Here is a 12,160-nt window from a genome sequence, read left to right as displayed (position 1 = left end):
CCAATTCAATTTTTGTCTGCCTGTTTCTATTTATACTTTATAGTCGGTTTATTCTATTTGGTGAGGGTCTATCTGTGCTCTGCATTTGGGACCACAGTGAGGTATTCTGTTAGTGTGTAGTTTCTGTGTACATCTATAGCAGCCTGCTTGGCTGTTTTCGTAATAGGTGGTATATGGTGTTGGAGGACCTGTTGTAATATTTGCAGTGTTGCCTTTTCATAGGTAGGGTTGTTTCTGTTAGAGTTCTGACATTTAGTGCTGTTTTGGTATGGGAGGTTTATAATATTGTAATTCTAATTAGGTTTACTCATGGCTATCTGAAGGCCTAGCCTACATCCAATATGCTTTCCAGCAGGCCTAATACCATATTGTTCCAAGCAATATTTTTATCTCAGAAGAGTGTACTTTGAATGCCCTTTTTCATGTAAAATCTCCCTTTTTGGTTTGGGGAATTGGTTAATATGACTTTTTAAAATGGGGGGAGGGGAGGGGAATGGTGGCGCATGGTTATAAGGTTCGCCTAGGGATCCTAATACCATTGCATCTGCCCTGAGAAAGGGTAGGGTTCCTGGGAGTGTAGAAGGTTTACCAGTTCCCTAGAAATATTATCACTGGCACTTTATCTGGCATTCCTCTGGGAACCCTGATGCCTTCCCCTGGCCTGCTCAGTAATTTGATGTATGCTGCACCTTGGGGAGGGGAGGGCACCGTCTCGTCCCTCGCCTCAGGCAGCAGATTGTCAAGAGCTGCCCCTGCTTCTTTTGGCCTGTTTCAGCGGCAGCCACTCCTTTATATCAGCAGCGACTCCTCTCACAGTGGTGGTCCTCTCGTGGCCTCCATTTCAACAGCAGTTCTGACATGGTTACACTCATTCCCTGCCCCCATCTTGAGGGGCAGTGGGAAAACACATCTCCCGCCTCCATTCACCCGCTCTTGCTGCTTTTCCCTCTGTTTCTGCTGCAACGCTTTTCTGTCCTCTGCAACAAAAACCAGTTATTTAAAAAAAAAAAACGACATCGGGGCCTTGCAGCCCATCCCCTTCCCCGGGCCAAGGAACACCTCCTCTAACTCTCCCAGAGCATCAGCAGGCCTCCCACCCAGACATGTCTTTCTGGGGCCTTGGCCGCTGCCTGGCTCCCTCCCTAACCACCAAAGTAAGTTGAACTTTTTGTTTTTTTTTACTTATGAGAGTGTGTGTGCATGTGTGTCACCATAAATGAGTGTATGTGTGAGTATGTGACTCAGTGAGTATGAGTATGATTATGTGTATGTCAGTGAGCATGTGTGAGAGTCAGAGTGAGTGTGCAAGTATGTCAGCATGTGTGTGAGTCAGTAAGTATGAGCTTGTGTGTGACATAGGACCATAGTAAATATTGGTAGAAAAAGACCTATGTGGTCCACCCAGTCTGCTTAGCAATTTGTTTTAAGGGTAGTAATGAAGGAGTGTGAATCTCAGCATGAGCATGTGTATGCGTGTATCAGTGAGCCTGTGTGAATCTTAGCGTGAGAATGCATGTGTGTGTGTGTGATTGAGTCAGCATGTGATTGTGTGAGACTGAGCATGTGTGCGAGTCAGTGAACAATCTTCTTCTTGTGGGAACTCGCATTCAGCTCATGCACCCATCAGTTACAGGCAGGGGAGGGTGTGTGTGTGAAGGGAGTGACCCCTGCAGACTACAGGAAATGGTGAGGTTGGCGTGTCCCTACAGATAGCCAGGCACCCTTAGTGTTTTGCCTGGCATGTCCTGAGAATGTGTGTAATGAGACTCAGTGAGCATATGAATGAGAATGAACGTGTGTGAGTATATGAGAGAGAAAGAGGATAAAGTCTATACACACCCTTCACCGCAGAGTAATCCACAATAATCTCAGCATGACTAGAATCTAAAGTTCCAGGTATGGACAGTGGGGGATTTTTTAAATCCTTATTCATTTTAATTATTGGGCATTACTTGATATGTATGCTATTTTGAAATATGTGTTTGTGACATTTTTAAACATTTTTATGGTTCAATTTATCAGCTGCTTTGAAATATTTTTATTAGTATAGTTTTACTATTATGTATGATATTTTATATTTAGAATTTTATTTTTGTTGTATAAGGAATGTCAATGTTTCTGTTTTTTCATTATATTTCCATGCATACAGAGTCAGACTTGCATTTTCCAGTTCAGTTTTTGTCTGCACACTTCTGTTTAAACTTTATGGTGTCTTTCTCACAGGACAAGCAGGATGGTTGTCCTCACAAATGGGTGACATCGAGGATGGAGCCCACCACGGAAAACTTCTGTCAAAGTTTAACAGAACTTTGACTGGCCCCTACTGGGCATGCCCAGCACGGCACTGACCCTGCAGCCAGCAGGGGTCTCCCTTCAGTCTTCTTTTTTCCGCGCAGCAGTTGCCACGCGGTGAAAGGAGCTCCTAACCACGTTTCCTGACAGGAAATCTGAATTTCTATATTCTGAAGAAAATTTGCCCCTCGGGGGTCTCCCTTCAGCAAATTTTTACATTCGCGGAATTCCGGTAAGTTTTTTACCGTTTTTTGTCGACTTACGTCGAATTTGGCCCTTGAGGCCTGTCGACAGTCGCTAATCCCGCGGCTAAATTTTTGGCCCAAGGCCATGGCGACGGGGTTTCGCCGATGTCCGGATTGCACCCGGACTATGTCAATCACAGACCCCCACAGGGTCTGTGTTTTGTGTCTAGGCAGCGAGCATGATGTCCTGACTTGCACCAAATGTGCCTTAATGACGCCCAAAGGTCGCAAGGCCAGGATGGAGAAGATGGGGCTCCTCTTCCATGCTCGCACCCCAACGCCATCGATAGCATCGACGTCATCGGAACCGGCACCGTCAAAGTTGCACCATTATTGTCAACCCTCCGGTGACCGTCCACCATCGATGACTTCACGGCCGTCGACTCCCGTCCCTTCCCCGGATGGGCGAGGGGATCGGAAAGAAAAACATCGCCACCGACGGCACAAGTCTCGGCCTGTCGAGGATCCACAGCCATCGACCTCCGTACAGACCGAGCCACCGACTAAAAAGCCTCGATCGGACCTGGCACCGTCCGCGTCTCGCTCGCAGGCACCGAGGAAACCCTCACCCCTTCCGGGTGTGGGAGCCGTGATCCCACCGGTTACGGTGGTCCCTCCGGCTCTGCCTCCGCCTCCCTCTCCCGTTGAGCCGGGTCTCGTTACCCCTGGTCTCCGGGAAGAACTGGACCGGCTGGTTCAGGAGGCCATCGAAAAGGCGATGCAGAAGTTCCAACCTCCACCGGCACCGACTCCGGCACCGACTCCGCCACCGAGCAAGGACCCGACAGTCGAGCCACTAGTGGGAACACTAGCACCGTTACTGCACCGTATGGAAGCGCTGCTAACGGCCCTTCCATCGATGATTCCAGTACCACCTGCAACACCACCGTCTCCGGGTTTATCATCGGGAGGGGAAACACCGTTTGTTATTCCCCCTTCAGGGGTGGTCCCATCAGTGCCTTCTCATCCCTCACCGATATATCCGTCGGCTCCACCGATTCCAAGGCCGGCACCGACTCCATCGACAGCACCGAAGCCCTCGATGCCGTTTCCGGTTCCGCCTTCAGCACCGATGCCATCGAGATTATTCTCCATACCCTCGGTGATTCCTCTCAATATCCCGGACCCTCAACCAGGACCTTCAGAGCTTCAAGCCCCACAGGATCCCTATGATACCTGGGGAGATGACACCTCTTCTGACACGGACTTGCCTTCGCCACCGTCCCCTACAGAGAGTAGAAAGCGTTCTCCTCCTGAGGATCTCTCCTTTATTAATTTTGTGAAGGAGATGTCAGAGGTGGTCCCCTTTCAGCTACAATCTGAAAAAGATGACAGGCACCAGATGATGGAACTTCTCCAATTTCTGGATGCTCCTAAAATCATCGCTTCCATCCCTATTCACCAGGTGTTTCTGGATCTTCTGAAGAAGAACTGGGAATCTCCTTCATCGATTTCCCCAGTCAACAAAAAAGCTGACTCCACATACCTAGTCCAGTCAGCACCAGGTTTTCAGAAGCTTCAGCTGGATCATCGCTCTGTCGTCGTTGAGTCGGCTCAAAAGAAAGCTAAGCGCCAAAAACCACACTCTTCAACCCCACCTACCAAGGACAACAAATTCCTGGATAGTGTAGGAAGAAAAGTGTATCACGGAGCTATGCTAATTTCACGCATAGCTTCATATCAGCTCTATATGACTCAATACAACAGAGCCATCCTCAAACAGATGCAAGAGTATACGGACACTTTGCCTGACCAATATCAGCCACAACTTCAAGCCCTCCTTAACAAAGGGTTCGAGGCCGGTAAGCATGAAATTAGGTCCGCATACGACATCTTCGATGCTTCCACTAAAGTTTCAGCTACAGCCATCTCAGCCAGACGTTGGGCTTGGCTAAAATCATCAGACCTACGCCCAGAGGTCCAGGACCGACTGTCTGATTTACCCTGCCTAGGCGACAACTTGTTTGGAGATCAAATTCAGCAAATAGTAGCCGAATTAAAAGATCACCATGAGACGTTAAAACAACTCTCATCTACTCCATCTGAGGTGACCGCCAAGCAACCACCTAAGAGGACTCTAAAAAGTCTTTCTTTAGGCCACGTCGGTATTACCCTCCCTCGGCTAAGCCTCAACCTTCACGGTCTTCCAATAGAGCTCAGCCACGTCAGCCTCGGAAACAAAGACCTACCGTGGCCCCACCCCCTGGGCCTACGGCGGGCCTTTGACTTCCTTGTAGAGAGCACGTGCCAAACCCCTCTTCCAGCCATCCCTGTGGGAGGTCGACTGTGCCACTTTCTAGACCGCTGGCTTCAGATCACCTCAGATCAGTGGGTACTAGCAATCATAGCACAGGGTTACCACCTCAACTTCACTACTCTTCCTGCAGTCTCCCCGCCTCTACAAGCATGGAGTCTCACCAATCACTTAGCTCAGTTACAACAAGAAGTATCCCTTCTTCTGCAATCAAATGCTATAGAACCCGTTCCTCCATCTCAGCAAGGAATGGGATTCTACTCCAGGTACTTCCTGATACCAAAGAAATCAGGGGGGCTTTGTCCCATCTTAGACCTTCGAGCCCTCAACAAGTACCTTCAAAAAGAAAAGTTCAAGATGGTAACCCTGGGCTCGCTTCTCCCTCTGCTGCAAAGAGGGAATTGGCTATGCTCTCTCGATCTCAAAGACGCGTATACCCACATTGCGATAACGCAATCCCATCGCAAGTACCTGCGGTTTCTGGTGGGCCGAAACCATTACCAATATCGAGTACCACCTTTCGGTCTGGCATCCGCACCACGAGTCTTTACCAAATGCCTTGTCGTGGTTGCAGCATTCCTCCGGAAGGAAGGTGTCCACGTCTACCCCTACCTGGACGATTGGCTAATCAGGGTTTCTGCCCAACAGATTGCTCAATCCTCCCTAAAATTGACAATTCAGACTCTCCTTTCCTTAGGGTTTCTTGTCAATTACGAGAAATCTTGCTTAGTCCCATCTCAAAACTTATCTTTCATTGGAGCAGACTTGGACACCTTACAAGCAAAGGCTTACCTTCCTCCTCAAAGAGCTCAAACCCTGATATCCCTAGCTCGCCAACTCCGGTGTCAGGACACTGCGACAGCTCGCCAATTCCTAGTTCTCCTAGGACACATGGCATCCTCGGTTCAAGTAACTCCCACGGCCCGACTAGCCATGAGAGTTACACAATGGACTCTGCGACACCAATGGATTCAAGCTCTTCAGCCGCTGTCCTCCATTGTCACTGTTACACAAGTGCTACGCCTATCGTTAATCTGGTGGACGAATCAAGTCAACCTCCTTCAAGGCTTACCCTTTCTCCTACCAGATCCACAAGTAATCCTAACCACCGACGCTTCCCACATCGGTTGGGGGGCCCATGTGGACGAGTTGCAAACTCAGGGTCTCTGGTCTCGAGAAGAAGCCGAACACCAGATAAATTTCTTGGAGCTGCGAGCAATCCGCTACGCGCTCAGAACTTTCCAAGCTCGCCTATCGAATCAGATAGTCTTGATCCAGACAGACAACCAGGTGGCCATGTGGTACATAAACAAGCAGGGAGGCACAGGCTCCTTCCTTCTGTGTCAGGAAGCTGCGCAGATTTGGGCAGAAGCCCTCTCCCGCTCCATGTACCTCAGGGCCACCTACCGGCCGGGTGTAGACAATGTATTGGCAGACCAGCTGAGCCGTGTCTTCCAACCACACGAGTGGTCTCTCAATCCTCTAGTAGCGACCTCTCTATTCCACAAGTGGGGATACCCACACATAGACCTCTTTGCGTCCCCTCAGAACCACAAAGTGGACAATTATTGCTCTCTCATTCGGAGCCAGCACTCGCGGCCAAGGGATGCCTTCTCCCTCAAGTGGACAACCGGTCTGCTCTACGCATTCCCTCTACTTCCTCTTCTGTCCAGGACTCTCGTGAAGCTACGCCAGGACAGGGGAACCATGATCCTGGTAGCACCGCACTGGCCACGCGAAGTGTGGTTTCCCATACTCCAGGATCTCTCCATCCGCAGGCACATTCCTCTGGGAAAGGACCCGCATCTGCTCACTCAAAACGACGGATGCCTCCTCCATCCCAACCTCCAAGCCTTGTCCCTGACGGCATGGATGTTGAAAGGCTAGTTCTCCAGCCTTTTAACCTTTCGGATTCGGTTTCTCGTGTCCTGATAGCTTCACGAAAGCCCTCCACTAGAAGATCCTATTCATACAAATGGAAAAGGTATACATCATGGTGCACTTCTCAGTCCCTTGATCCCCTTTCCTGTCCAATCTCTGACTTCTTGGACTATTTATGGCATCTCTCAGAATCAGGTCTTAAAACCTCTTCTATCAGGATGCATGTCAGTGCGGTAGCCGCCTTCCACAAGGGTATCGGGGGTGTCCCTAACTCAGTACAACCCCTGGTAACACGCTTTCTCAAAGGCTTGCTCCATCTGAAGCCACCCTTACGTCCTCCGGCCCCATCTTGGGACCTTAATCTGGTTCTTGGTCGTCTAATGAAACCACCCTTCGAACCTCTGCACTCCTGTGACTTAAGATATCTCACTTGGAAAGTGTTATTCCTTTTGGCTATCACTTCAGCTCGCAGAGTTAGTGAATTGCAGGCCCTAGTTACCTATCCGCCTTACACTAAGCTCCTGCAGGACCGGGCGGTACTCCGCACTCACCCTAAATTTTTACCTAAGGTAGTTTCGGAGTTCCATATCAATCAATCCATCATCCTACCTATCTTTTTTCCCAGGCCCCACTCCAACTCCGGGGAACAGACTCTGCATACCTTAGACTGTAAACGGGCTCTAGCTTTTTATCTAGACCGTACAGTTTCTCATAGAAAGAGCACTCAATTATTCGTCTCTTTCCATCCTAACAAGTTAGGACAACCTGTGGGTAAGCAGGCTCTTCCTCCTGGTTGGCGGACTGCATTTCCTTTTGCTATCAGCAAGCTGGCATTCCTTTCCAAGACCGTGTCAAGGCACACTCTGTGAGGGCCATGGCGACTTCAGTAGCACACCTTCGATCGGTGCCGCTTCCTGACATCTGTAAAGCTGCAACCTGGAGTTCTCTCCATACCTTTGCAGCCCACTATTGTTTGGACAAAGCTGGAAGACAGGACTCCATCTTCGGCCAATCTGTCTTGCGTAACCTTTTTCCATCATAATGTACCAACACCCTTCCACCTGCCCGGTAGGGTGCGGATGCCCTTTCCCAAATTACACCCCAATTGTTGTGCCTGTTGCACGCCGTTGGGTGCCTTTGGTGCAAGTCAGGACATCCTCAGCTCGGTACTCACCCATTTGTGAGGACAACCATCCTGCTTGTCCTGTGAGAAAGCAAATGTTGCTTACCTGATGTAACAGGTGTTCTCACAGGACAGCAGGATGTTAGTCCTCACGAAACCCGCCCGCCACCCCGCGGTGTTGGGTTCGTTTTATTTTTACTTTTTAGGCACTGCCTGTAGCTTTGAAAATCAGACTGAAGGGAGACCCCTGCTGGCTGCAGGGTCAGTGCCGTGCTGGGGCATGCCCAGTAGGGGCCAGTCAAAGTTCTGTTAAACTTTGACAGAAGTTTTCCGTGGTGGGCTCCATCCTTGATGTCACCCATTTGTGAGGACTAACATCCTGCTGTCCTGTGAGAACACCTGTTACATCAGGTAAGCAACATTTGCTTTATTCTGTATTTGATGAGGGTCTGTCTGTGTTCTGCATGTGTGACCACAGTGAGGTATTCTGATAGCAAGTACTTTTTATATAGGGGTCTATAGCAGCTTGGCTTATTTTTGTTTTATAAATAAGTGTTTTAGGGACAGAAATCAAGCCAGAGACAACAAAGGTTGGAAACTTTATTGCTATATAGGCAATATTAATAATGCATCAGTATGAAATATCCTGGGACACAGTTCAAAATCCCTGACTTGGGCATGTTTCCCACATGAGAATAATTGGATTTTGTTGGCTAATTTTGACTTCTTTTTTTTTATGTAATTAATTCTCTTGTATGTAGGACATATCCACCAATATGGAGGCGTTTGTATTGTGCTCAGAACTTGAAGAATGTGCTTGAAAGTAGATTGGTCTAATTTTCCATGGGGACATCCACTGGACTTCCCCCTCCCATCAAAATATACTGCTAAATTCACTACAAGCACTACAGGGAACAAGTGTTCCAGATTCACCTACCAGAACTCTGGTAACCTTACCCTCCCTCCCTCCTTCCCACTGCTAGGCGAACAGCACTTCTTACCTGTGTGCGCAGCCTCTGATGGATTCAATCTGATGTTTGAATGTGTGGGGCTGAATAATCAGCTAGCTCCGCATGTTCAGATGTCAGATTCAAACTGGCAGAATGAGGCACACACAAGTGAAAAGTGCTGCTCCCCTCCTGCTGGTAGAAGGGGAAGGAGGGTAAGAATCGTGCAAACGTTGGTTTACCACAAAGATTGAGCAAACATGAAAATGTGCCATGAAATAAAAAAGGTTGAGAAGCACCATCACTTTTTTTTTTTTTTATTTAAGTTGGTCAGTGTTAATTTCATTGGTAATGTCCTACCTGGGTGGGTGACACCTCCAGTAGTGCCTAGGGGTGACAAAAAACCTAAATCCATCACTGTTAATAAGTGAGATAGAAGGACCTCAATAGTATACCCTGGTGGAGAGGAGAGTCAGAGAAAATATGATACAGATTTTTAATACCTGAAAAGTATTATTGATACACAGGAATTAAACTTTTTCCAGTGTAAAATGATCTGGAAAGAAATACGACGAGTGAGGTTATCAAATTTGCAGATCATACAAAATTATTCAGAGTAGTTAAATCACAAACAGATTGTGATAAATTGCAGGAAGACCTTGTGAGACTGGAAAATTGGGCATCAAAATGGCAGATGAAATGTAATGTGGATAAGTGCAAGGTGATGCATATAGGGAAAAATAACCCATGCTATAGTTACACAATGTTAGGTTCCATATTAGGAGCTACAACCCAAGAAAAAGATCTAGGCATCATATTATTATTTTTATATACCAACATTCAATCTGAGATATCACATTGGTTTACATTCAGGTACTGTAGGTATTTCTCTATCCCCAGAGGGTTTATAATCTAAGTTTTGGACCTGAGGCAATGGAGGGTAAAGTGATTTGCCCAAGGTCACAAGGAGTAACAGCGGGATTTGAACCAAGGTCCCCTGGTTCGTAGCCCTCTGCTCTAACCACTAGGCTACTCCTAGTGGATAACACATTGAAATCATCAGTTCAGTGTGCTGCAGCAGTCAAAAAAGCAAACAGAATGTTATGAATTATTAGAAAGGGAATGGTGAATAAAACGGAAAATGTCATAATGCCTCTGTATCGCTCCATGGTGAGACCGCACCTTGAATACTGTGTACAATTCTGGTCGTCGCATCTCAAAAAAGATATAATTGGGATGGAGAAGGTACAGAGAAGGGCTACCAAAATGATAAGGGGAGTGGAACAGCTCTCCTATGAGGAAAGACTAAAGGAGGTTAGGACTTTTCAGCTTGGAGAAGAGACGGCTGAGGGGGGATATGATAGAGGTGTTTAAAATCATGACAGGTCTAGAACGTGTAGATGTGAATCGGTTATTTACTCTTTCGGATAATAGAAAGACTAGGGGGCACTCCATGAAGTTAGCACGTGGCCCATTTAAAACTAATGGGAGAAAGTTCTTTTTTACTCAACGCACAATTAAGTTCTGGAATTTGTTGCCAGAGGATGTGGTTAGTGCAGTTAGTATAGCTGTGTTTAAAAAAGGATTGGCTAAGTTCTTGGAGGAGAAGTCCATTACCTGCTATTAATTAAGTTGACTTAGAAAATAGCCACTGCTATTACTAGCAATGGTAACATGGAATTGTTTTTGGGTACTTGCCAGGTTCTTATGGCCTGGATTGGCCACTGTTGGATACAGGATGCTGGGCTTGATGGACCCTTGGTCTGACCCAGTATGGCATGTTCTAAGCTGTAAAATTAGGGGTCATAATATGAAACTCTAAGGAAGTAGACTCAGGAGCAATGTCAAGAAATATTTCTTTACAGAAAGGGTGGTAGATGCATGAAATATCCTCTTGGAAGAGGTAGTGAAGACAAGAACAGTTGTGAAATTCAGAAAGACATGGGATAAACACAGAGGATCCCTAGTGGCTAAAGGATGGAAATGAAGTTAAGAGTAACTTGCACAGAATTCCACTTACTATCTTTAACATAGTGCATGAGGGTAACCTGCAAGGAGCAACAGTTACTATCCTTAACACTAACTGTACTAATCTCATCTCCTGGAAACAAATTCCAGAGTTTAATTGTGCATTGAGTGAAAAAGAATTTTCTCTGATTAGTTTTAAATGTGCTACATGCTAACTTCATGGAGTGCCCCCCTAATCCTTCTATTATACGAAAGAATAAATAACCAATTCACATATACCCGTTGTATACCTCTCATGATTTTAAACACCTTTATCATATCCCCCCTCAGCCGTCTCTTCTCCAAGCTGAACAGTCCTAACCTCTTTAGTCTTTCCTCATAGGGGAGCTGTTCCATCCCCTTTATCATCTTGGTCACAATCTCTGTACCTTCTCCATCGCAACTATATCTTTTTTGAGATGCAGGAACCAGAATTGTCTCTCTGGGATGGGGCTTAGTTATATCTAAACCAGCATATAGCCATCTATAATGTGACATGGTATCAGAACTTTGAACCTCAGATCAAGTCTGATAGCTTAGAGCAAGTGTACAGCCTATAATGAACCCCTCAGTGCATCAAGATGCCAAAGCTTGACCCTCCTGCAGATCTCAACTTTGCTGATCTGGCGTCATGGCACCAGCAGTTTGCCAAGTATGGATGGCAACAAAATTACATACAGAGGATAAGGTGGTGCAAGCATGCACACTTATTTATATCATAGGACCTGAAGCTGAGAACATCTTCAAGTCATTCGTCTTTCAGACTGAGGGAAACAGGAACAGGTATAATGAGTCTTTGATCCCCAAATTCAATTTAATTTATGAGAGGGCAAGGTTCCATCAGCGATCTCAGCTCAAGGGGGAACCAGTGGAAGCCTTCATTAGGCAGCTGTTTGAACTGGCACTGTGATTATGAAGCCGCTAAAGCAGTGGTATTACATCTTTATAGGTCTCTGAGATCTCATGTAGAAACAGTGTCCAATTCTGGAGACTTTAACTTCAAAAGGATACAAACCAATTGGAATTAGTCCAGAAGATGGTTTCTAAAATGGTCAATGGACTTCGTTCTAAAGCTTATGGGGACAGATTTAAAGATCTAAACATGTATACTCTAGAGGAAAGGCAAGATAGGGGAGATGTATTAGAGACATTTAAATAGTTCCAAGGTTTCCATGCACAAAACATAGACATCTTTCAAAGAAAACGAGTCTCTAGAACAAGGGATCATAGGATGAAGGTGAAAGGAAGTAGTCTCAGGAGTAATCTTTACAGAGAGGGTAATAGATGCATAGAATAGCCTCCCTGTGGAGGTGGTGGAGACCAAATGATTTCTGAATTTAGGAAACCATGGGGACCAACATAGAGGATCTCTATGGGAGTAATGTGAATTATAAAGCTAAATTAGTTGGGT

At 46.5% G+C, this 12,160-nt stretch overlaps 1 protein-coding gene across 4 annotated transcripts in view; it reads left to right on the top strand.

The window, feature by feature from the left end:
- LOC115095289 (endonuclease/exonuclease/phosphatase family domain-containing protein 1-like) overlaps nt 1–12,160 on the top strand; it is a 135,344-nt gene that overhangs the window by 83,625 nt on the left and 39,559 nt on the right. The gene's annotated exons all lie outside the window — the stretch shown is intronic.

This window comes from Rhinatrema bivittatum, chromosome 7 (assembly GCF_901001135.1).
Source record: "Rhinatrema bivittatum chromosome 7, aRhiBiv1.1, whole genome shotgun sequence".
Classification (NCBI taxonomy): domain Eukaryota; kingdom Metazoa; phylum Chordata; class Amphibia; order Gymnophiona; family Rhinatrematidae; genus Rhinatrema; species Rhinatrema bivittatum.
This window is presented reverse-complemented; position numbering and strand designations above follow the sequence as displayed.